This window comes from Triticum dicoccoides, chromosome 2A, assembly GCF_002162155.2.
Source record: "Triticum dicoccoides isolate Atlit2015 ecotype Zavitan chromosome 2A, WEW_v2.0, whole genome shotgun sequence".
In the NCBI taxonomy this organism is placed as follows: Eukaryota; Viridiplantae; Streptophyta; class Magnoliopsida; order Poales; family Poaceae; genus Triticum; species Triticum dicoccoides.
Window position 1 is genome coordinate 539,135,415 of NC_041382.1, and position 26,456 is coordinate 539,161,870.

Here is a 26,456-nt window from a genome sequence, read left to right on the forward strand (position 1 = left end):
CCTAAGTTTAAGAAAATCCTACCGAGTGGCGAGCAATCCTCTCACTCGGGGGCTTAGCTGCAGTCCAGTACTCGTCTAAGTTTAAAAAATCCTACTAAGTGGTGAGCAATCCTCTCACTCGGGGGCTTAGCTGCAGTCCAGTACTCGCCTAAGTTTAAAAAATCCTACCGAGTGGTGAGCAAGCCTCTCACTCGGAGGCTTAGCTGCAGTCCAGTACTCGCCTAAGTTTAAAAAATCCTACCGAGTGGTGAGAAATCCTCACACTCGGAGGCTTAGCTGCAGTCCAGTACTCGCCTAAGTTTAAAAAATCCTACCGAGGGGTGAGCAATCCTCTCACTCGGAGGCTTAGCTGCAGTCCAGTACTCGCCTAAGTCTGAAACACATCCTTATCCACAAGGACGACGAGGTGTAGATTGACTGCAACCTTCTCTTCGGAGCTGCACCACAAATACAAGGTGCGCTCCATCCTCATCCGCAAGGACGATGAGGTGTAGGTCGGCTGCAACCTTCTCTTTGGAGCTATGCCACAAATACAACATGCGCTCCATTCTCATCTACAAGGACGACGAAGTGCAGGTCGACTGGGACATCCTCCTCAGAACTGCATCTCAAGTACAAAGACTATTCCGAGTGAAGAACAAGTTCCACTCGAAGGCAAACGCAAGCACATTCAGAAGATAAACCAAGTTCAGATAAATCCTAAAGTTCTAGAACGAAGATAAAAGTACTCGGGCATCAGGCCCGAAGGAGTTTAACGGTTACAAAATCACTCGGCATTCCGAGGCAAATTTAAGGCGAGGTATAAAGTTTGTTCACTCCGCAGGAGGAGGGCTTGCAGGCTCGACAAACTCATCCAGATCAATTCCGTCAGCGATCCAAGTGGCAGCAGCAATGGAAGTTTCCATGAAGGATTGGAAGTCATGCCTTTTTGTGTTGGCAACCTTGAGCGCCGCCAGCTTCTCTTCTCGAGCTTCTTTGCAGTGGACCCTAACCAACGACAGGGCCACGTCAGCGCCGCATCGGGCAGAAGACTTCTTCCATTCCCGCAGTCAACTAGGAACCTCATTGAGTCGAGTCATCAAGGACTCAAGGTCATTTTGAAGCATTGCCCTTGTCCAGAGCACCGTATCGATGCGCGACACCGCCACCTTCAGGCGATCAAGATAGCTCGTAACGCTGGCAACACGAGATTCCAGTCGGAGCACGTTCATGGCAGCCTCATCGCCGACAGGAGAAAGGATGGGGTCCAAGCCTGTCTCGATCCGTCCAGTTTCTTCTTCAAAGTTTTGACAGAATTCTGCAGATTCAAGGAGTTAATGAGTCGACCGGTTCATGATGACTTCCAAACAGTAAATCAGTCAGATAAAGAAAAGTACCTTCGAGCATAAGGAAGAGCTTCTTGGAAAGTGCTTTCAGACAAGCTTCCAGGTTGTTTATCCTACGAGACATGCTTTCTAGTTGCTCATTCAGAGCCACCTTATCCTTCTTCAGACGAGTCGCCTCTCGGTTGGACTCGGTAAGAGACGTCTTCAGCTTGGTGATTTCCTCCTCTAGCGCACCGACTGAAGCTAGCTTTTTGTCAGCAAGTGCAGTCTTCTCCTGAGCCTCCTTTTGCGCAGCTGCAAGATCAAGGTCCTTCTTCGCCAGGCTAATCAATGGGCTATGGAGATGCCCACCGATTGATGTTAATGCAAGGAGTAGGGATTGCCATGCAACAGATGCACTAGAGCTATAAATTTATGAAAGCTCAACAAAAGAAACTAAGTGGGTGTGCATCCAACTTGCTTGCTCACTGATACGTCCATTTTGCATCATGCTTTTATATCGATATTTATTGCATTATGGACTGTTATTTCACTTTATGTCACAATACTTATGGCTATTCTCTCTTATTTTACAAGGTTTACATAAGGAGGGAGAATGTCGCAGCTGGAATTCTGGGCTGGAAAAGGAGCAAATATTAGAGACCTATTCTGCGCAACTCCAAAAGTCCTGAAACTCCACGGAACGTCTTAAAATAAATAAAGAGAAATCCTCGCCAAAGATGAAGGCCAGGGGCCCACACCCTACTCAGGAGGGTGGGGGCGCGCCCCCCTACCTCGTGGGCCCCCTGGTGGCTCTCCGATGCCCATCTTCTCCTATATGAAGTCTTTCGATGAGAAAAAAATAAGAAGGAACTTTTCGGGACGAGACTCCGCCGCCACGAGGCGGAACCTTGGCGGATCCAATCTAGAGCTCCGGCAGAGCTGTTTTGCCGGGGAAACTTCCCTCCGGGAGGGGGAAATCATCACCAACGCTCCTCTCATCGGGAGAGGGCAATCTCCATCAACATCTTCACCAGCACCATATCATCTCCAAACCCTAGTTCATCTCTTGTATCCAATTCTTGTCTCAAAGTCCGGGATTGGTGCTAGTAGGTTGCTAGTAGTGTTGATTACTCCTTGTAGTTGATGCTAGTTGGTTTAATTGGTGGAAGATCATATGCTCAGATCCTATATGCATATTATTACCCCTCTGATTATGAACATGAATATGCTTTGTGAGTAATTACGTTCGTTCCTGAGGACAAGGGAGAAGTCTTGCTATGAGTAGTCATGTGAATTTGGTATTCGTTTGATATTTTGATAAGATGTATGTTGTCTAGCCTCTAGTGGTGTTATGTGAACGTCGACTACATAACACTTCACCATTATTTGGGCCTAGAGGAAGGCATTGGGAATTAATAAATAGATGATGGGTTGCTAGAGTGACAGAAGCTTAAACCCTAGTTTATGTGTTGCTTCGTAAGGGGCTGATTTGGATCCATATGTTTCATGCTATGGTTAGGTTTATCTCAATACTTTTGTTGTAGTTGTGGATGCTTGCAATAGAGGTTAATGATAAGTGGGATGCTTGTTCAAGTAAGAACAGCACCCAAGCACCGGTCCACCCACATATCAAATTATCAAAGTATCAAACGCGAATCATATGAACGTGATGAAAACTAGCTTGACGATATTCCCATGTGTCCTCGGGAGCGCCTTACCTATTATAAGAGTTTGTTCCGGCTTGTCCTTTGCTACAAAAGGATTGGGCCACCTTGCTGCACTTTATTTACTTTTCTTACTTGTTGCTCATTACAATCTATCTTACCAAACTATCTGTTACCATTTATTTCAGTACTTGCAGAGAATACCTTGCTGAAAACCGCTTATCATTTCCTTCTGCTCCTCGTTGGGTTCGACACTCTTACTTATTGAAAGTACTACGATAGATCCCCTATACATGTGGGTCATCAAGACTCTTTTCTGGCGCCGTTGCCGGGGAGTGTAGCGCCTTTGGTAGGTGGAATTTGGTAAGGAAAAATTTATAGAGTGTGCTGAAATTTACTGTCACTTGTTACTATGGAAAGTAATTCTCCGAGGGGCTTGTTCGGGGTATCTTCACCCCGTCCAGTAGAGCAAAGAGTTGCTCCTCAACCTACTGAACCTATTGAAAATGAAACTCCTTTTGAATTTCCTTCGGGTATGATGGAAAGACTTCTAGCTAATCCTTCTACAGGAGATGGAACAAAGCATCCTGATGAACACTTAATATATGTGGATGAAGTTTGTGGATTATTTAAGCTTGCAGGTATACCTGATGATGTTGCTAAGAAGAAGGTCTTCCCTTTATCTTTGAAGGGGGACGCATTGATATGGTATAGGCTATGTGATGATATGAGATCATGGGACTATAAAAGATTGAAGTTGGAATTTCATCAAAAGTATTACCCTATTCATCTTGTTCATCGTGATCGCAATTATATATATAATTTCTGGCCTCGCGAAGGAGAAAGCATCGCTCAAGCTTGGGGGAGGCTTAAACCAATTTTATATTCATGCCCCAATCATGAGCTCTCAAGGGAAATGATTATTCAAAATCTATATTCTCGACTTTCTGATAACAATCGCACCGTGCTTGATACTTCTTCTGCTGGCTTTTTTATGATGAAGACTATTGAATTCAGATGGAATTTATTGGATAGAATTAAACGCAACTCTGAAGATTGGGACCTCGACGAAGGTAAGGAGTCAGGTATGACACCTAAGTTTGGTTGTGTTAAATCTTTTATGGATACCGATATTTTCCGTAAGTTTAGCACTAAATATGGACTTGACTCTGAGATAGTAGCTTCTTTCTGTGAATCTTTTGCTACTTATGTTAATCTCCCTAAGGAGAAGTGGTTTAAATATCATCCTCCCATAGAAGTAAAGGTAGCGGCACCTATTAAAGTTGAAGAAAACACTGTCACTTATAATGATCCTATTGTTCCTACTTCTTATGTTGAGAAACCACCTTTTCCTATTAGAATAAAGGATCATGCTAAAGCTTCAACTGTTGTTCGTAAAAGCAACATTAGAACTTATACACCTCCTGAGCAAGTTAAAGTAGAACCTAATATTGCTATTGTTAAAGATCTCTTGTCTGATAATATTGATGGGCATGTTATTCAGTTCGAAGGTGAAACTGCTAGAATTGCTAAACCTTGTGCTAAAGATAAACATAGACCTGTGGTAGGCGTGCCTGATATTTCTGTTAAAATAGGAGATCATTGTTACCATGGCTTATGTGATATGGGTGCAAGTGCTAGTGTTATACCGCATACTTTATATGAAGAAATTAAGAATGAAATTACACCTGTTGAGTTAGAAGATATTGATGTTACTATTAAACTTGCTAATAGAGATACTATTGCACCGATTGGAATTGTTAGAGATGTTGAAGTCTTGTGTGGGAAGACTAAATATCCTACTTATTTTCTTGTTCTTGGTTCCCCACAAGATAGCTTTTGTCCCATTATATTTGGTAGACCCTTTTTAAGTACTGTCAATGCTACCATAGATTGCACAAAGAATGTTGTTACTATTGGCTTGGATGATATGGTTCATGAGTTTAATTGCTCTAAATTTAGTAAACAACATCGTGAGGAAGAATTACCTAGTAAGGATGAAATTATTGGTCTTGCTTCTATTGCCGTACCTCCTAGTGATCCTTTAGAACACTATTTGCTAGACCATGAAAATGATATGTTCATGAATGAAAGAAGGGAAATAGATGAAGTATTCTTTAAACAGGAACCTATGCTGCATCACAATTTGCCTGTTGAAATTTTAGGGGATCCTCCTCCACCCAAGGGTGATCCCGTGTTTGAGCTTAAACCTTTGCCTGATAATCTTAAATATGCTTATCTTGATGAAAAGAAGATATATCATGTTATTATTAGTGCTAACCTTTCAGAGCATGAAGAAGAAAGATTATTGAAAACTCTGAAGAAGCATCGTGCTGCTATTGGATATACTCTTGATGATCTTAAGGGCATTAGTCCCACTCTATGTCAACATAAAATAAATTTGGAAGCAGATGCCAAACCAGTTCGTGATCCTCAATGATGTCTGAATCCTAAAATGACAGAAGTGGTAAGAAAAGAAATACTAAAGCTTCTGGAGGCAGGTATAATTTATCCCGTTGCTAATAGTGAGTGGGTAAGTCCTGTCCATTGTGTCCCTAAGAAGGGAGGTATTACTATTGTTCCTAATGATAAAGATGAATTGATTCCACAAAGAATTATCACAGGTTATAGGATGGTAATTGATTTCCGCAAATTAAATAAAGCTACTAAAAAGATCATTACCCCTTACCTTTTATTGATCAAATGCTAGAAAGATTATGCAAACATACACACTATTGCTTTCTAGATGGTTATTCTGGTTTCTCTCAAATACCTGTGTCGGCTAGAGATAAACCAAAGACTACTTTTACATGCCCTTTTGGTACTTTTGCTTATAGACGTATGCCTTTTGGTTTATGTAATGCACCTGCTACCTTTCAAAGATGCATGATGGCTATATTCTCTGACTTTTGTGAAAAGATTTGTGAGGTTTTCGTGGACGACTTTTTCGTCTATGGTTCCTCTTTTGATGACTGCTTGAGCAATCTTGATCGAGTTTTGCAGAGATGTGAAGAAACTAATCTTTTCTTGAATTGGGAAAAGTGCCACTTTATGGTTAATGAAGCACAAAGTTTCTGAAAGAGGTATTGAAGTTGATAAAGCCAAGGTTGATGCTATTGAAAAGATGCCATGTCCCAAGGACATCAAAGGTATAAGAAGTTTCCTTGGTCACGCTGGATTTTATAGGAGGTTCATTAAGGACTTCTCAAAAATTTCTCGGCCCCTGACTAATTTATTGCAAAAAGATATACCATTTGTCTTTGATGATGATTGTGTAAAAGCATTTGAAATACTTAAGAAAGCATTAGTCACTGCACCTGTTGTTTAGCCACCTTATTGGAACCTACCCTTTGAAATTATGTGTGATGCTAGTGATTATGCTGTAGGTGCTATTCTAGGGCAAAGAGTTGATAAGAAATTAAATGTTATTCACTATACTAGTAAGACTCTAGAAAATTCTCAAAGGAATTATGCTACTACTGAAAAAGAGCTTTTAGCAGTTGTATTTGCTTGTGATAAGTTCAGATCTTATATTGTTGATTCTAAAGTAACTATTCAAACTGATCATGCTTCTATTAAATATCTTATGGAAAAGAAAGATGCTAAACCTAGACTTATTAGACGGATTATCTTGCTACAAGAATTTGATTTGCATATTGTTGATAGAAAGGGAGCTGAAAACCCCGTTGCAGACAACTTGTCTAGGCTAGAGAATATTGTTGATGACCCACTACCTATTAATGATAGCTTTCCTGATGAACAATTAAATGTTATAAGTACTTCTCGTAGTACTCCATGGTATGCTGATTATGCTAATTATATTGTTGCTAAATTTATACCACCTAGCTTCACATACCAACAAAAGAAAAAGTTTTTCTATGATTTAAGACATTACTTTTGGGATGACCCACATCTTTATAAAGAAGGAGTAGATTGTGTTATTAGACGTTGTCTACCTGATCATGAACAGGAACAGATCCTATGCAAGTGTCATTCCGAGGCTTATGGAGGACACCGTGCTGGAGATAGAACTGCACATAAGGTATTGCAATCTGGTTTTTATTGGCCTACTCTCTTCAAGGATGCCTGTAAGTTTGTCTTGTCTTGTGATGAATGTCAAAGAATTGGTAATATTAGTAGACGTCATGAAATGCCTATGAATTATTTTCTTGTTATTGAACCGTTTGATGTTTGGGGCTTTGATTATATGGGACCTTTTCCTGCCTCTAATGGATACACACATATTCTAGTTGCTGTTGATTACATTACTAAGTGGGTAAAAGCTATTCCAACTAGTAGTGCTAATCATAACACTTATATTAAAATGCTTAAGGAAGTTATTTTTCCGAGGTTTGGGGTCCCTAGATATTTAATGACTGATGGTGGTTCACACTTTATTCATGGTGCTTTCCGTAAAATGCTTGCTAAATATGATGTTAATCATAGAATTGCATCTCCTTATCACCCACAGTCTAGTGGTCAAGTAGAGTTGAGCAACAGAGAGCTCAAATTAATTTTGCAAAAGACTGTTAATAGGTCTAGAAAGAATTGGTCCAAAAAACTTGATGATGCATTATGGGCCTATAGAACTGCATATAAAAATCCTATGGGTATGTCTTCGTATAAAATGGTTTATGGAAAAGCATGTCACTTACCTCTCGAACTACAACATAAGGCGTATTGGGCTATTAAAGAGCTCAACTATGATTTTAAACTTGCCGGTGAGAAGAGGTTATTTGATATTAGCTCACTTGATGAATGGAGAACCCAAGCTTATGAAAATGCCAAGTTGTTTAAAGAAAAAGTTAAAAGATGGCATGACAAAAGGATACAAAAGCGTGAGTTCAATGTAGGTGATTATGTATTGCTATACAACTCTCATTTAAGATTTTTAGCAGGAAAACTTCTCTCTAAATGGGAAGGCCCCTATGTTATCGAAGAGGTCTATCGTTCCGGTGCCATAAAAATCAACAACTTCGAGGGCACAAATCCGAAAGTGGTAAACGGTCAAAGAATTAAACATTATATCTCAGGTAATCCCATAAATGTTGAAACCAATATTATTGAAACCGTAACCCTGGAGGAATACATAAGGGACACTTTCCAGACCGTTTCAGACTACGAAAAGGAATAGGTATGTGGTACGGTAAGTAAACCGACTCCAAAACAAATTTTAAGGCAATATTTCTCCGTTTTGGAATATTTAGAAAAATAGAAAAATAAGTAGCAGTCCGGGAAGGACACGAGGGCCCCGCGAGGGTGGTGGGCGCGCCCCCTACCTCGTGAGCACCTCGTGTGCCTTCCGGACTCCGTTTTCTTGCACGTTACGTATTTTGGTCGGTAAAAATTCATTATATAACTTCCCGAAGGTTTTGAATCCTGTATCACGCAATCCCCCTTTGTTTTTGTTTTCGAGTTGTTGTCGTTGCAGATTAGAGCAAGATGTCTTCTCAAGAGTCAATCGGGGAGAGCCGGGTATCTAATCTGGCACCGGAACCAAGGGCAAACAGCGACGCTGACCATTTTGGGCCAGCAAGGGAGGAAGAGATGGAAGCTGACTTGATGAGAGTAGATGCTATGGAGGATCAAGAAGTCACCTCTCACCTCCGAGCTGGGTTCACGATGGGGGAACTACTGAGCTCAGCTATTCCAAACTCGGTTATCCCTTCTAATGTTAGATTTCTTACCTATAAAAATATGAAGAGGAGTGTCACTTGTTCTCCTGCAGCTATGCAACACCCTTGGGTGCAAGGAGCTTTAGCTGTCACAGGAAAGCTTCGTAAGGAAATAATGGACCTCAAACATCAAGTCAATAAGCTCGAGGAGGAGAACCGCATCCTGAGGGGAATCATCGCCAAGAATATTACACCGACAACAAAGAAGGAGACATAATCACATGGGTATGGGCACTCCCCTTGGCAACTGCCAAGCTTGGGGGAGGTGCCCCGGTATCGTATCACAATCACAACTCCTATCTTTACCTTTTTCTTAGTTCGATCCTATTAGTAGTATCTTGATCTAGTAGAATAAATTTTATGGCATGATCTAGTTTTGAGTTTTGCTTTATGATCTCTCTATGTAATCGAGTCCGTGAGCTATATATAATAAAGATTAGTGTTGAGTCAAGGGCTTGATTATTTTGCCATGATCTTGGGTGAATAAAATAAAAGAGAAAATAATAAAAAGAAACAAAAATTTCATATTGATCTTATTGAGAGTAATGACTTCACATAGAAAGAGTATGATGATTAAAAGTTGTTGGGAGTTGGCAGACATAGCTTTGGTCATTGTTGCAATTAATAGGAAGTAAAAAGGAAAGAGAGGTTTTCACATATAGATATATTATCATTGACGTCTTTTATGATTGGGAGCACTCATTAAAATATGACATGCTAAAGAGTTGATGTTGGACAAGGAAGACAACGTAATGAGTTATGTATTTCTTATATCTGAGATAAAGTATGTTGTCATGGATCCTCTAACTTGTTGAGCTTGCCTTTCCCCCTCATGCTAGCCAAATTCTCAGCACCAAGTAGAAATACTACTTGTGCTTCCAAATATCCCTAAACCAGTTTTGCCATGAGAGTCCACCATATCTACCTATGGATTGAGTAAGATCCTTCAAGTAAGTTGTCATCGGTGCAAAGCAATAAAAATTGCTCTAAATATGTATGATTGATTGGTGTGGGAGAAATAAGCTTTATACGATCTTGTGATGTGGAAGTAATAAAAGCGACGGACTGCATAATAAAGGTTCATATCACAAGGGGCAATATAAAGTGACGTTCTTTCGCATTGAGATTTTATATATCCAACCCTAAAAGCGCATGGCAACCTCTGCTTCCCTCTGCGAAGGGCCTATCCTTTATTATTATTTTCTACCTTATGCAAGAGTCATGGTGATGTTCACCTTTTCTTTTTCATTTTATCCTTTGGCAAGCTCAGCATGTTGGAAAGAACATGATATATATATATCTAATTGGATGTAGGGGAGCATGAACCATTATTGTTGACATTACCCTTGAGGTAAAAGGTTGTGGGGCAAAACTATAAGCCCCTATCTTTCTCTGTGTCCGATTAAAACTCCGTAACCACAAGTATCGCGTGAGTGTTAACAATTATGGAGGACTAAATGATAGTTGAGTATGTGGACTTTCTTTTTAGCTCTGACATAGGCTCTTTCCGATGTTATGATAAATTGCAATTGCTTCAATGACTGAGATTATAGTTTGCCGGAGCCCAATAAGGTTTATGATTTATACTTTTGCATTGTGAATAGATCATCACTTGAACATAAGTAATCATATGACAAAATCTATATATGTTGCTGTTATGAGAATAATCATGATGCCTACATGTCTGTATTTTATTTTTATCGACGCCTCTACCTCTAAACATAAGGACATATTTATTGTTATCGGCTTTTCGCTTGAGGACAAGCGAGGTCTAAGCTTGGGGGAGTTGATACGTCCATTTTGCATCATGCTTTTATATCGATATTTATTGCATTATGGACTGTTATTTCACTTTATGTCACAATACTTATGGCTATTCTCTCTTATTTTACAAGGTTTACATAAGGAGGGAGAATGCCGGCAGCTGGAATTCTGGGCTGGAAAAGGAGCAAATATTAGAGACCTATTCTGCGCAACTCCAAAAGTCCTAAAACTCCACGGAACGTCTTAAAATAAATAAAGAAAAATCCTCGCCAAAGATGAAGGCCAGGGGGCCCACACCCTGCTCACGAGGGTGGGGGGCGCCCCCCTAGGGCGCGCCCCCTACCTCGTGGGCCCCCTGGTGGCTCTCTGACGCCCATCTTCTCCTATATGAAGTCTTTCTATGAGAAAAAAATAAGAAGGTACTTTTCGGGATGAGACTCCGCCGCCACGAGGCGGAACCTTGGCGGATCCAATCTAGAGCTCCGGCAGAGCTGTTTTGCCGGGGAAACTTCCCTCCGGGAGGGGGAAATCATCACCATCGTCATCACCAACGCTCCTCTCATCGGGAGAGGGCAATCTCCATCAACATCTTCACCAGCACCATCTCATCTCCAAACCCTAGTTCATCTCTTGTATCCAATTCTTATCTCAAAGTCCGGGATTGGTGCTAGTAGGTTGCTAGTAGTGTTGATTACTCCTTGTAGTTGATGCTAGTTGGTTTAATTGGTGGAAGATCATATGTTCAGATCCTATATGCATATTATTACCCCTCTGATTATGAACATGAATATGCTTTGTGAGTAATTACGTTCGTTCCTGAGGACAAGGGAGAAGTCTTGCTATGAGTAGTCATGTGAATTTGGTATTCGTTTGATATTTTGATAAGATGTATGTTGTCTAGCCTTTAGTGGTGTTATGTGAACGTCGACTACATAACACTTCACCATTATTTGGGCCTAGAGGAAGGCATTGGGAAGTAATAAGTAGATGATGGGTTGCTAGAGTGTCAGAAGGTTAAACCCTAGTTTATGCGTTGCTTCGTAAGGGGCTGATTTGGATCCATATGTTTCATGCTATGGTTAGGTTTACCTTAATACTTTTGTTGTAGTTGCGGATGCTTGCAATAGAGGTTAATCATAAGTGGGATGCTTGTTCAAGTAAGAACAGAACCCAAGCACCGGTCCACCCACATATCAAATTATCAAAGTATCGAACGCGAATCATATGAACGTGATGAAAACTAGCTTGACGATATTCCCATGTGTCCTCGGGAGCGCTTTTCCTATTATAAGAGTTTGTTCCGGCTTGTCCTTTGCTACAAAAGGATTGGGCCACCTTGCTGCACTTTATTTACTTTTGTTACTTGTTGCTCATTACAATCTATCTTATCACCAAACCATCTGTTACCACTTATTTCAGTACTTGCAGAGAATACCTTGCTGAAAACCGCTTATCATTTCCTTCTGCTCCTCGTTGGGGTCGAAACTCTTACTTATCGAAAGTACTACGATAGATCCCCTATACTTCTGGGTCATCACTCACGAAGACCTAGGGCGCTTGAGAGGCCCATTGTTGGAATATACAAGCCAAGTTCTATAATGAAAATTTCCCACTAGTATATGAAAGTGACAAAACAAGAGACTCTCTATCATGAAGATCATGGTGCTACTTTGAAGCACAAGTGTGGCAAAGGATAGTAATGTTGTCCCTTCTCTCTTTTTCTCTCATTTTTTAGGCCTTTCTCTTCTTTTTTTATATGGCCTTTCTTTTTTCTTTTTTTTATTTCCTCGCTTGGGACAATGCTTTAGAAAATGATGATCATCACACTTCTATTTATTTACAACTCAATGATTAGAACTCGATGCTAGAACAAAAGATGACTCTATATGAATGCCTCCGGCGGTGTACCGGGATATGCAATGAACCAAGAGTGACATGTATGAAAGAATTATGAACGGTGGCTTTGCCACAAATACTATGTCGACTACATGATCATGCTAAGCAATATGACAATGATGAATGTGTCATGATAAACGGAATGGTGGAAAGTTGCATGGCAATATATCTCGGAATGGCTATGGAAATGCCATAATAGGTAGGTATGGTGGCTGTTTTGAGGAAGATATAAGGAGGTTTATGTGTGAAAGAGCGTATCATATCACGGGGTTTGGATGCACCGGCGAAGTTTGCACCAACTCTCAATGTGAGAAAGGGCAATGCACGGTACCGAAGAGGCTAGCAATGATGGAAAGGTGAGAGTGCGTATAATCCATGGACTCAACATTAGTCATAAAGAACTTACATACTTATTGCAAAAATCTACAAGTCATCAAAAACCTCGGCACTACGAGCATGCTCCTAGGGGGATAGATTGGTAGGAAAAGACCATCACTCGCCCCCGACCGCCACTCATAAGGAAGACAATCAAAGAACACCCCATGTTTCAAATTTGTTACATAACGTTTACCATACGTGCATGCTACAGGACTTGCAAACTTCAACACAAGCACTTCTCAAATTCACAACTACTCAACTAGCACGACTTTGATATTATTACCTCCATATCTCAAAACAATCATCAAGCATCAAACTTCTCTTAGTATTCAAAACACTCATAGGAATTTTTTTACTAATCTTGAATACCTAGCATATTAGGATTATTTAAGAAAATTACCATGCTATTTAAGACTCTCAAAATAATCTAAGTGAAGCATGAGAGATCAATAGTTTCTATAAAACAAATCCACCACCGTGCTGTAAAAGATATAAGTGGAGTACTAGAGTAAAACTATATAACTCAAAAGATATAAGCGAAGCACATAGAGTATTCTAACAAATTCCAAATCATGTATGGCTCTCTCAAAAGGTGTGTACAGCAAGGATGATTGTGGTAAACTAATAAGCAAATACTCAAATCATACAAGACGCTCCAAGCAAAACACATATCATGTGGTGAATAAAAATATAGCTCCAAGTAAAGTTACCGATAGAAGTAGACGAAAAGAGGGGATGCCTTCCGGGGCATCCCCAAGCTTTGGATTTTAGGTGTCCTTAGATTATCTTGGGGGTTCCACGGGAATCCCCAAGCTTAGGCTCTTGCCACTCCTTGTTCCATAATCCATCAAATCTTTACCCAAAACTTGAAAACTTCACAACACAAAACTCAAAGTAGAAAATCTCGTGAGCTCCGTTAGCGAAAGAAAATAAAAGACCACTTCAAGGTACTGTAATGAACTCATTATTTATTTATATTTGTGTTAAAACTACTGTATTCCAACTTCTCTATGGTTTATAAACTATTTTACTAGCCATAGATTCATCAAAATAAGCAAACAACACACGAAAAACAGAATCTGTCAAAAACAGAACAGTCTGTAGTAATCTCTAGCTAACGCAATATTTGGAACCCCAAAAATTCTAAACTAAATTGCTGGACGTGAGGAATTTATCTATTAATCATCTTCAAAAATAATTAACTAAATATCACTTTAAAAATAAAAATGGCAGCAGTTCTCGTGAGCGCTAAAGTTTCTGTTTTTTACGGAAAGATATCAAGACTTTCCCCAAGTCTTCCCAACGGTTCTACTTGGCACAAACACTAATTAAACACAAAAAACACAACCTAAACAGAGGCTAAATAAATTATTTATTACTAAACAGGAGCAAAAAGCAAGGAATAAAAATAAAATTGGGTTGCCTCCCAACAAGCGCTATCGTTTAACGCCCCTAGCTAGGCATAAAAAGCAAGGATAGATCTAGGTATTGCCATAATAGTAAGATAGATCATTAAAACTCATTTCATATTCTCTATGTTCGGCAGCAAGTTTTCTTTGAGGCAAGAAAAAGTAATCAAAAGGGCTAAATTTAATGGGGCAAAAGTCCCCAAGATCAACCTTGGGAGGTATAGGTTCCTCCTTTGGTCCTTCGTATTGCACAACCAATTCATCATTATAAGCATTCTTTTGACAGAACTTTGTGAGCCTATATTCAAGAGAATATCCTAGTTCATTATTTCGGATGGCCAAATCATCATTAAGCTCAGAAATTCTATCAACTAAAACATTAGTAGGAACCCTTTTTCTAAGATTTTCATTGAAAGCGACATAGTCTAGAGATTGAAAACGCATTATTTCTTCTTGATCAAAAAGGATAGCCTCTATGGGAGGACGGCAAGCGTCCACCCTATTATGTGCAAAGATTTCTTTGGCCTCTTTTATTATGAATCTAAACTCATGTGCCAAAAAGATAGTAGCGACACACTTAACAGAAGAATGCTCAATATTAGAAAATTCTAGGAAAATCCTTTGTATGCAAGGATGCATGTGCATGAATTGTCTTTCAAGTTCAACTACAAGCATGGAAATCGCGTACGCAGGACTACTAGTTCTGTGAATGATAGAACTACCCATAGAAGGTAAAGTACCGACACAAGTGAAGAAATCTTGAATAACTCCTTTTCCAATAATATTACCACTACCAACACGGAATATTTTTGTATGTAAGATGGGGGGTTCTTTAGAAGGAGCATCAGAATTTTTCATGATATTATTATTGTCCATATCGACAGTAATTTCCCCAATTTCAGACATAACGGCAGAAGGTGCAAAGGGCAAAAAGAGGCAAACGGGAAAGAGAGGGAGGATAGAGAGAGAGAGGGCGAATAAAACGGCAAGGGTGAAGTGGGGGAGAGGAAAACGAGAGGCAAATGGCAAATAATATAATGCGGGAGATAAGGATTATGATGGGTACTTGGTATATTGACTTTTGCGTAGACTCCCCAGCAACGGCGCCAGAAATCCTTCTTGCTACCTCTTGAGCACTGCGTTGGTTTTTCCCGAAGAGGAAGGGATGATGCAGTAAAGTAGCGTAAGTATTTCCCTTAGTTTTTGAGAACCAAGGTATCAATCCAGTAGGAGGCTACGCGCGAGTCCCTCGTACCTGCACAAATCAAATAAATCCTTGCAACCAACGCGATAAGGGGTTGTCAATCCCTACACGGCCACTTACGAGATTGAGATCTGATAGATATGATAAGATAATATTTTTGGTATTTTTATGATAAAGATGCAAAGTAAAATAAAAGGCAATGAAAATAACTAAGTATTGGAAAATTAATATGATGAAGATAGACCCGGGGGCCATAGGTTTCACTAGTGGCTTCTCTCAAGAGCATAAGTATTCTACGGTGGGTGAACGAATTGTTGGGGAACGTAGCAATAATTCAAAATTTTCCTACGTGTCACCAAGATCAATCTATGGAGTCATCTAGCAACGAGGGAGGAGTGGATCTACATACCCTTGTAGATCGCGCGCGGAAGCGTTCAAGAGAACGGGGTTGATGGAGTCGTACTCGCCGTGATCCAAATCACCGATGATCCTAGCACCGAACGGATGGCACCTCCGCGTTCAACACACGTACGGAGCAGCAACGTCTCCTCCTTCTTGATCCAGCAAGGGGGGAGGAGAGGTTGATGGAGATCCAGCAGCACGACGGCGTGGTGGTGGAAGTAGTGGGATTCCAACAGGACTTCGCCAAGCGCTGCGGGAGGAGGGAGATGTGTCATGGGAGGGAGAGGGAGGCGCCAGGGCTTAGGTGTTGCTGCCCTCCCTTCCCCCCACTATATATAGGTCCAAGGGAGAGGGGGGCGCAGCCTTGGCCCTTCCTCCAAGGAAGGGTGCGGCCAGGGAGGAGTCCATCCTCCCCAAGGCACCTCGGAGGTGCCTTCCCCCTTTAGGACTCTTCCTTTCCCTTATCTCTTAGCGCATGGGCCTCTTGGGGCTGGTGCCCTTGGCCCATACAGGCCAAGGCGCACCCCCTACAACCCATGTGGCTCCCCGGGGCAAGTGGCCCCACCCGGTGGATCCCGGGACCCTTCCGGTGGTCCCGGTACAATACCGGTGACCCCGAAACTTGTCCCGATAGCCGAAATATCACTTCCTATATATAATTCTTTACCTCCGGACCATTCCGGAACTCCTCGTGACATCCGGGATCTCATCCGGGACTCCGAACAACTTTCGGGTTACCACATACTAATATCTCTATAACCCTAGCGTCACCGAACCTTAAGTGTGTAGACCCTACGGGTTCGGGAGACATGTAGACATGATCGAGATGACTCTCCGGTCAATAACCAACAGCGGGATATGTATACCCATGTTGGCTCCCACATGTTCCACGATGATCTCATCGGATGAATCACGATGTCAAGGACTTAATCAATCCTGTATACAATTCCCTTTGTCTAGCGGTACGATACTTGCCCGAGATTCGATCGTCGGTATCCCGATACCTTGTTCAATCTCGTTACCGGAAAGTCTCTTTACTCGTTCCGTAACACATCATCCCGTGATCAACTCCTTGATCACATTATGCACATTATGATGATGTCCTACCGAGTGGGCCCAGAGATACCTCTCCATTTACACGGAGTGACAAATCCCAGTCTCGATTCGTGCCAACCCAACAGACACTTTCAGAGATACCTGTAGTGCACCTTTATAGCCACCCAGTTACGTTGTGACGTTTCGCACACCCAAAGCACTCCTACGGTATCCGGGAGTTGCACAATCTCATGGTCTAAGGAAATGATACTTGACATTAGAAAAGCTTTAGCATACGAACTACATGATCTTGTGCTAGGCTTAGGATTGGGTCTTTGTCCATCACATCATTCTCCTAATGATGTGATCCCGTTATCAATGACATCCAATGTCCATGGTCAGGAAAGCGTAACCATCTATTGATCAACGAGCTAGTCAACTAGAGGCTTACTAGGGACATGGTGTTGTCTATGTATCCACACATGTATCTGAGTTTCCTATCAATACAATTCTAGCATGGATAATAAACGATTATCATGAACAAGGAAATATAATAATAACTAATTTATTATTGCCTCTAGGGCATATTTCCAACAGTCTCCCACTTGCACTAGAGTCAATAATCCAGTTCACATCGATATGTGATTAACACTCAAGGTCACATCCCCATGTGACTAACACCCAAAGAGTTTACTAGAGTCAATAATCTAGTCCACATTACCATGTGATTAACACTCGATGAGTTCTGGGTTTGAACATGTTATGCTTGTGAGAGATGTTATAGTCAATGGGTCTGAATCTTTCAGATCCGTATGTACTTCGCAAATCTCTATGTCATCTTGTAGATGCAGCTACTACGCTATATTTGGAGCCATTTCAAATAACTGTTCTACTTGGAGCTATTCTAAATTGTTTCTCCATTATACGTATCCGGTATCTCTACTCAGAGCTATCCGGATAGGTGTTAAGCTTGCATCGACGTAACTCTTTACGTCGAACTCTTTATCACCTCCATAACCGAGAAACATATCCTTATTCCTCTAAGGATAATTTAGACCGCTATCTGGTGATCTACTCCTAAATTACCTTTGTACCCTCTTGCCAGATATGTGGCAAGGCACACATCAGGTGCGGTACTCAGCATGGCATACCGTATAGAGCCTATGACAAAAGCATAGGGGACGACCTTCGTCCTTCCTCTTTCTTCTGTCGTGGTCGAGCTTTAAGTCTTAACTTCATACCTTACAACTCAGGCAAGAACTCCTTCTTTGACTGGTCCATCTTGAACACCTTCAAGATCATGTCAAGGTATGTGCTCATTTGAAAGTACCATTAAGAATTTTGATCTATCCTTATAGATCTTGATGCTCAATGTTCAAGTAGCTTAATCCAGGCTTTCCATAGAAAAATACTTTCCAAATAACCCTATATGCTTTCCAGAAATTCTACGTCATTTCTGATCAACAATATGTCAACATATATTTATCAGAAATTCTATAGTGCTCCCACTCACTTCTTTGGAAATACAAGTTTCTCATAAACTTTGTATACACCCAAAACTTTGATCATCTTATCAAAGCATACATTCCAACTCCGAGATGCTTACTCCAGTCCTTAGAAGGATTGCTGGAGCTTTGCATACTTATTAGCATCTTTCAGGATTGACAAAACCTTCCGGTTGTATCACATACAACCTTTCCTCAAGAAAATCGTCGAGGAAACAATGTTTTTTGATATCCTATCTGCAAGATTTCATAAATAATGTAGTAATCGCTAATATAATTCCAACAGAATAGCATCGCTACGAGTGAGAAAGTCTCATCGTAGTCAGCTCCTTGAACTTGTCGGAAAACATCTTAACGACAAGTCGAGCTTTCTTAATGGTGATACTTACCATCATTGTCCGTCTTCCTTTTAAAATCCATATGTACCTAACAGCCTTACGACCATCAAGTAGTTCTTCCAAAGTCTACACTTTGTTTTCATACATGGATCCTATCTCAGATTTTATGGCCTCGAGCCATTTATCGGAATCCAGGCCCACCATCGCTTCTCCATGGCTCGTAGGTTCATTGTTTTCTAGCAACATGACTTCCAAGACAGGATCACGTACCACTCTGAAGTAGTACGCATCCTTGTCATCCCACGAGGTTTGGTAGTGACTTGATCTGAAGTTTCATGATCACTATCATAAGCTTCCACTTCAATTGTTGTAGGTGCCACAGGAACAACTTCCTGTGCCCTGCCACACACTAGTTGAAGAGACAGTTCAATAACCTCATCAAGTCTCCACCATCCTCCCACTCAATTCTTTTGAGAGAAACTTTTCCTCGAGAAAGGACCCGATTCTAGAAACAATCCCTTATTGCTTTCAGTTCTGAGACAGGAGGTATACCCAACTGTTTTGGGTGTCCTATGAAGATGCATTTATCCGCTTTGGGTTCGAGCTTATCAGCCTGAAACTTTTCACATAAACGTCGCAGCCCCAAACTTCTAAGAAATGACAGCTTAGGTTTCTCTAAACCATAGTTCATATGGTGTCATCTCATCGGAATTACGTGGTGCCCTATTTAAAGTGAATGTGGTTGTCTTTAATGCCTAACCCATAAACTATCATGGTAATTCGATAAGAGACATCATGGTATGCATCATATCCAATAGGGTGCAGTTATGATGTTCGGACACACCATCACACTATGGTGTTCCAGGCTGTATTAGTTGTGAAACAATTTCCACAATGTCTTAATTCTGTGCCAAACTCGTAATTCAGATATTCATCTCTATGATCATATCATAGATATTTTATCCTCCTGTCACGACGATCTTTCAACTTCACCCTGAAATTACTTGAACCTTTCAATAATTCAGACTCGTGATTCATCAAGTAAATATACTCAACATCTACTCAAATCATCTGTGAAGTAAGAACATAACGATATCCACTACATGCCTCAGCACTCATTGGATTGCACACATCAAAATGTATTACTTCCAACAAGTTGCTTTCTAGTTCCATTTTACTGAAAACGAGGCTTTCAGTCATCTTGCCCATGTGGTATGATTTGCATGTCTCAAGTGATTCAAAAATCAAGTGAGTCCAAACGGTCCATTTGCATGGAGTTTCTTCATGCATATACACCAATAGACATGGTTTGCATGTCTCAAACTTTTCAAAAATGAGTGAGCCCAAAGATCCATCAACATGGAGCTTCTTCATGCGTTTTAAACCGATATGACTTACGTGGCAGTGCCACAAGTAGGTGGTACTATCATTACTATCTTATATCTTTTGGCATGAACATGTGTATCACTACGATCGAGATTCAATAAACCATTCATTTTAGGTGCAAGACCATTGAAGGTATTATTCAAATAAACAGAGTAACCATTATTCTCCTTAAATGAATAACCGTATTGCGATAGACATAATCCAATCATGTCTATGCTCAACGCAAACACCAATCTTGATGGTAGAGGGAGCGTACGATATTTGATCAACCTTGGAAATACTTCCAACACATATCGTCATCTCACCTTTTAGCTAGTCTCTGTTTATTCCGTAGCTTTTATTTCGAGTTACTAACACTTAGTAACCGAACCGGTATCTAATACCCTGGTGCTACTAGGAGTACTAGTAAAGTACACATTAACACAATGTATATCCAATATACTTCTACCAACCTTGCCAGCCTTCTCATCTACCAAGTATCTAGGGTAATTCTGCTCCAGTGGCTGTTCCCCTTATTACAGAAGCACTTAGTCTCGGGTTTGGGTTCAACTTTGGGTTTCTTCATTAGAGCAGCAGCTGATTTGCCTTTTCATGAAGTATCCCTTCTTGCCCTTGCCCTTCTTGAAACTAGTGGTTTCACTAACCATCAACAATTGATACTCTTTCTTGATTTCTACTTTCGTGGTGTCAAACATCGCGAATATCTCAAGGATCATCATATATGTCCCTGATATATTATAGTTCATCACGAAGCTCAAGCAGCTTGGTGGTAATGACTTCGGAGAACCATCACTATTCATCTGGAAGATCAACTCCCACTTGATTCAAGCGATTGTTGTACTCAGACAATCTAAGCACAAGCTCAACAATTGAGCTTTTCTCCCTTAGTCTGCAGGCTAAGAAAATCGTCGGAGGTCTTATACCTCTTGACGTGGGCACGAGCCTGAAATCCCAATTTCAGCCCTCGAAACATCTCATATGTTTCGCGACGTTTTAACACGTCTTCGGTGCCTCTACTCTAAACCGTTTAACTGAACTATCACGTAGTTATCAAAATGTGTATGTCAGATGTTCGCAACATCCACAGACGACGTTCGAGGTTCAGCACACTGAGCGGTGCATTAAGGACATAAGCCTTTTACTGTCTGCATAATTGCTACTATCAACTTTCAACTAATTTTTCTCTAGGAACATATCTAAGCAGTAGAACTGAAGTGCGAGCTACGACATAATTTGCGAAGACCTTTTGACTATGTTTAGGATAAACAAGTTCATCTTATGAACTCCCACTCAGATAGACATCCCTCTAGTCATCTAAGTGATTACATGATCCGAGTCAACTAGGCCGTGTCCGATCATCACGTGAGACGGACTAGTCATCATCGGTGAACATCTTCATGTTGATCGTATCTACCATACGACTCATGCTCGACCTTTCGGTCTCTTGTGTTCCGAGGCCATGTCTGTACATGCTAGGCTCATCAAGTCAACCTAAGTGTTTCGCGTGTGTAAATCTGTCTTACACCCGTTGTATGTGAACGTTAGAATCTAACACCCGATCATCACGTGGTGCTTTGAAACAACGAACTGTCGCAACGATGCACAGTTAGGGGGAACACTTTCTTGAAATTATTATGAGGGATCATCTTATTTACTACCGTCATTCTAAGTAAACAAGATGCATAAACATGATAAACATCACATGCAATCAAATAGTGACATGATATGGCCATCATCACTTTGCTCCTCTTGATCTCCATCTTCGGGGCTCCATGATCATCATCGTCACCGGCATGACACCATGATCTCCATCATCATGATCTCTATCATCGTGTCTTCATGAAGTTGTCTCGTTAACTATTACTTCTACTACTACAGCTAACGGTTAGCAATAAAGTAAAGTAATTACATGACGTTTATGTTGACACGCAGGTCATAAATAAATTAAGACAACTCCTATGGCTCCTGCCGGTTGTCATACTCATCGATATGCAAGTCGTGATTCCTATTACAAGAACATGATCAATCTCATACATCACATATATCATTCATCACATCCTTTTGGCCATATCACATCACATAGCATACCCTGCAAAAACAAGTTAGACGTCCTCTAATTGTTGTCTGCATGTTTTACGTGGCTGCTATGGGTTTCTAGTAAGAACGTTTCTTACCTACGCAAAAACCACAACGTGATATGCCAATTGCTATTTACCCTTCATAAGGACCCTTTTCATCGAATCCGATCCGACTAAAGTGGGAGAGACAGACACCCGCTAGCCACCTTATGCAACTTGTGCATGTCAGTCGGTGGAACCAGTCTCACTTAAGAGTACGTGTAAGGTCGGTCCGGGCTGCTTCATCCCACAATGCCACCGAATCAAGATTGGACTAGTAACGGTAAGCATATTGAACAATATCAACGCCCACAACTACTTTGTGTTCTACTCGTGCATAGAAACTACGCATAGACCTAGCTCATGATGCCACTGTTGGGGAACGTAGCAATAATTCAAAATTTTCCTACATGTCACCAAGATCAATCTATGGAGTCATCTAGCAACGAGGGAGGAGTGGATCTACATACCCTTGAAGATCGCGCGCGGAAGCGTTCAAGAGAACGGGGTTGATGGAGTCGTACTCGTCGTGATCCAAATCACCGATGATCCTAGCGCCAAACGGATGCACCTCCGCGTTGAACACACGTACGGAGCAGCGACGTCTCCTCCTTCTTGATCCTGCAAGGGGGGAGGAGAGGTTGATGGAGATCCAGCAGCACGACGGCGTGGTGGTGGAAGTAGCGGGATTCCAACAGGGCTTCGCCAAGCGCTGCGGGAGGAGGGAGATGTGTCATGGGAGGGAGAGGGAGGCGCCAGGGCTTAGGTGTTGCTGCCCTCCCTTCCCCCCACTATATATAGGGCCAAAGGAGAGGGGGGCGCAGCCTTGGCCCTTCCTCCAAGGAAGGGTGCGGCCAGGGAGGAGTCCATCCTCCCCAAGGCACCTCGGAGGTGCCTTCCCCCTTTAGGACTCTTCCTTTCCCTTATCTCTTGGCGCATGGGCCTCTTGGGGCTGGTGCCCTTGGCCCATACAGGCCAAGGCGCACCCCCTACAGCCCATGTGGCCCCCCGGGGCAGGTGGCCCCACCCGGTGGACCCCCGGGACCCTTCCGGTGGTCCCGGTACAATACCGGTGACCCCGAAACTTGTCCCGATAGCCGAAATAGCACTTCCTATATATAATTCTTTACCTCCGGACCATTCCGGAACTCCTCGTGACGTCCGGGATCTCATCCGGGACTCCGAACAACTTTCGGGTTACCACATACTAATATCTCTATAACCCTAGCGTCACCGAACCTTAAGTGTGTAGACCCTACGGGTTCGGGAGACATGCAGACATGATCGAGATGACTCTCCGGTCAATAACCAACAGCGGGATCTGGATACCCATGTTGGCTCCCACATGTTCCACGATGATCTCATCGGATGAACCACAATGTCAAGGACTTAATCAATCCCGTATACAATTCCCTTTGTCTAGCGGTACGATACTTGCCCGAGATTCGATCGTCGGTATCCCGATACCTTGTTCAATCTCGTTACCGGCAAGTCTCTTTACTCGTTCCGTAACACATCATCCCGTGATCAACTCCTTGATCACATTATGCACATTATGATGATGTCCTACCGAGTGGGCCCAGAGATACCTCTCCGTTTACACGGAGTGACAAATCCCAGTCTCGATTCGTGCCAACCCAACAGACACTTTCGGAGATACCTGTAGTGTACCTTTATAGCCACCCAGTTATGTTGTGACGTTTCGCACACCCAAAGCACTCCTACGGTATCCAGGAGTTGCACAATCTCATGGTCTAAGGAAATGATACTTGACATTAGAAAAGCTTTAGCATACGAACTACATGATCTTGTGCTAGGCTTAGGATTGGGTCTTTGTCCATCACATCATTCTCCTAATGATGTGATCCCGTTATCAATGACATCCAATGTCCATGGTCAGGAAAGCGTAACCATCTATTGATCAACGAGCTAGTCAACTAGAGGCTTACTAGGGACATGGTGTTGTCTATGTATCCACACATGTATCTGAGTTTCCTATCAATACAATTCTAGCATGGATAATAAACGATTATCATGAACAAGGAAATATAATAATAACTAATTTATTATTGCCTCTAGGGCATATTTCCAACAGTCTCCCACTTGCACTAGAGTCAATAATCCAGTTCACATCGATATGTGATTAACACTCAAGGTCACATCCCCATGTGACTAACACCCAAAGTGTTTACTAGAGTCAATAATCTAGTTCACATTACCATGTGATTAACACTCGATGAGTTCTGGGTTTGAACATGTTATGCTTGTGAGAGATGTTATAGTCAACGGGTCTGAGTCTTTCAGATCCGTATGTACTTCGCAAATCTCTATTTCAGCTTGTAGATGCAGCTACTACGCTATATTTGGAGCCATTTCAAATAACTGTTCTACTTGGAGCTATTCTAAATTGTTTCTCCATTATACATATCCGGTATCTCTACTCAGAGCTATCTGGATAGGTGTTAAGCTTGCATCGACGTAACTCTTTACGTCGAACTCTTTATCACCTCCATAACCGAGAAACATATCCTTATTCCTCTAAGGATAATTTAGACCGCTATCTGGTGATCTACTCCTAAATTACCTTTGTACCCTCTTGCCAGATATGTGGCAAGGCACACATCAGGTGCGGTACTCAGCATGGCATACCGTATAGAGCCTATGACAAAAGCATAGGGGACGACCTTCGTCCTTCCTCTTTCTTCTGCCGTGGTCGAGCTTTAAGTCTTAACTTCATACCTTACAACTCAGGCAAGAACTCCTTCTTTGACTGGTCCATCTTCTGCCCTGCCTAATCCAACCCAATTACTGCGGCCTCCTCCACCTCGCGCACTTCCCAAAATTCGAATCCCACAAGATCCGCGAGCGGCAGAGCAACCTATCAGACGGAAGATTTTTCCCATGTCAGCACTCGGAGCTTAGTAGTAAAAGTTCACTCGATAAAACCATGAATGGATCAAGGCGACTGAAAAAAGAAGTTGCAGTCATCATGATTGCTCATTTGGTCCCAATCAGGCCCTTCCGAAGCACGAAAATTGAATCAGAGGTGTTCTCAACTCCTTCTCCACTCAAACCCTGAACCATTTGGGGGCTAATGATGAAGCTATGTACCTAGGGTAGGGTCATAGGCCTGACCTAGACACCCTCCCCTAGGACATCATCCTAAAACCAGAAGCACCAAAAGGATAGCATCGTCCACTCGACTATGAGACATTCCACTCGGAAGACTCAAAGTCACTCGACCACGATAATTATCACTCGACCAATAGAAGATCTAAAGTCACTCTGCACGACAACGGTCGGACGTTTTCTTCATAGACTTAATAGGCATTTATGTCAATTAATTGCTAGCGTTACCAGTAAAGCCCCCCTCTTGATGTACCTTAAAACCCTTATAACGTGAGCTGGCTGGGGTCTAGGCGCACTCTATATAAGCCACCCCCTCCACTGGCACAAGGGTTCGCACCCCCTATAAACACACGCATACATAATCCAGTCGACCGCCTCCGGGCACCAAGACGTAGGCTGTTACTTCCTCCGCAAAGGGCCTGAACTCATAAAACTCGCGTGTACAACTTCGCCATAGCTAGGATCTTGCCTCCTCATACCTACCCCCATTCTACTGTCAGTCTTAGATCCACGACAGTAGCCCCTCCTGAACTACATGTAGCTCCGCGGGTGCTGGCTAGTAAAATTAGTGTTGTCATGTCCGTACTCACCTGAATGATACCTTATTGATCACCCTATCATCATGAATGGTCTTCTTATCCATTCTACAGTAGTGAAACCAGAGTTGTCAACATGAAAACAACGGAACAAGCAATATCTTAGAAACATAATTTCTGCTCGATAACACTATGCCTGTCAAACATGGCCATTGTCTATCATAATTGGCGATTGGTAGTTAAAAGTTCACAGCAAGAGCAAGAAGCAACAGCAATCAGGCTCAGACATACAAAGTAAGATTTACGACAAATTCCCGCAGCTCCTCACCAACCTTCAGCTGCTCAAGCGCAGTCCACCCATTGACTTTTATGCTGATTCCTGCCCCCGTTGCCCTCAAGCTCTCGGCCTTCTCGAGAACAAGGCTGTCTATACCTTTTCTGCATTTGACATTTTCGGCTAAGCTACTGAAATACTCCAACACTATCCCTGATTGAACTCATTGCATAAAAGGATCATACATGTGAAGAGGAAGTGCAATTGCAAGGCCACAGATTCCACCCCCGATGATTAGAACGCCGTGAATCTCCTCTTCTCCGGTCGCCATCTCCTTCGTGGCTGCCATACAAGCTGAAAGCGAATCAAGAAAATTAATGAAGTAAAGGATTGTTTAGTGATGCAAAGCTGCAGTTCCACATGACTCAAGAGCTTAT

General features: G+C 41.9%; 1 pseudogene; it reads right to left on the minus strand.

Moving 5' to 3' along the window:
* The window catches only part of LOC119359541, a 57,152-nt pseudogene extending 30,784 nt beyond the window's left edge, over nucleotides 1-26,368 (minus strand).
* Nucleotides 26,369-26,456: the final 88 nt, after the last annotated feature.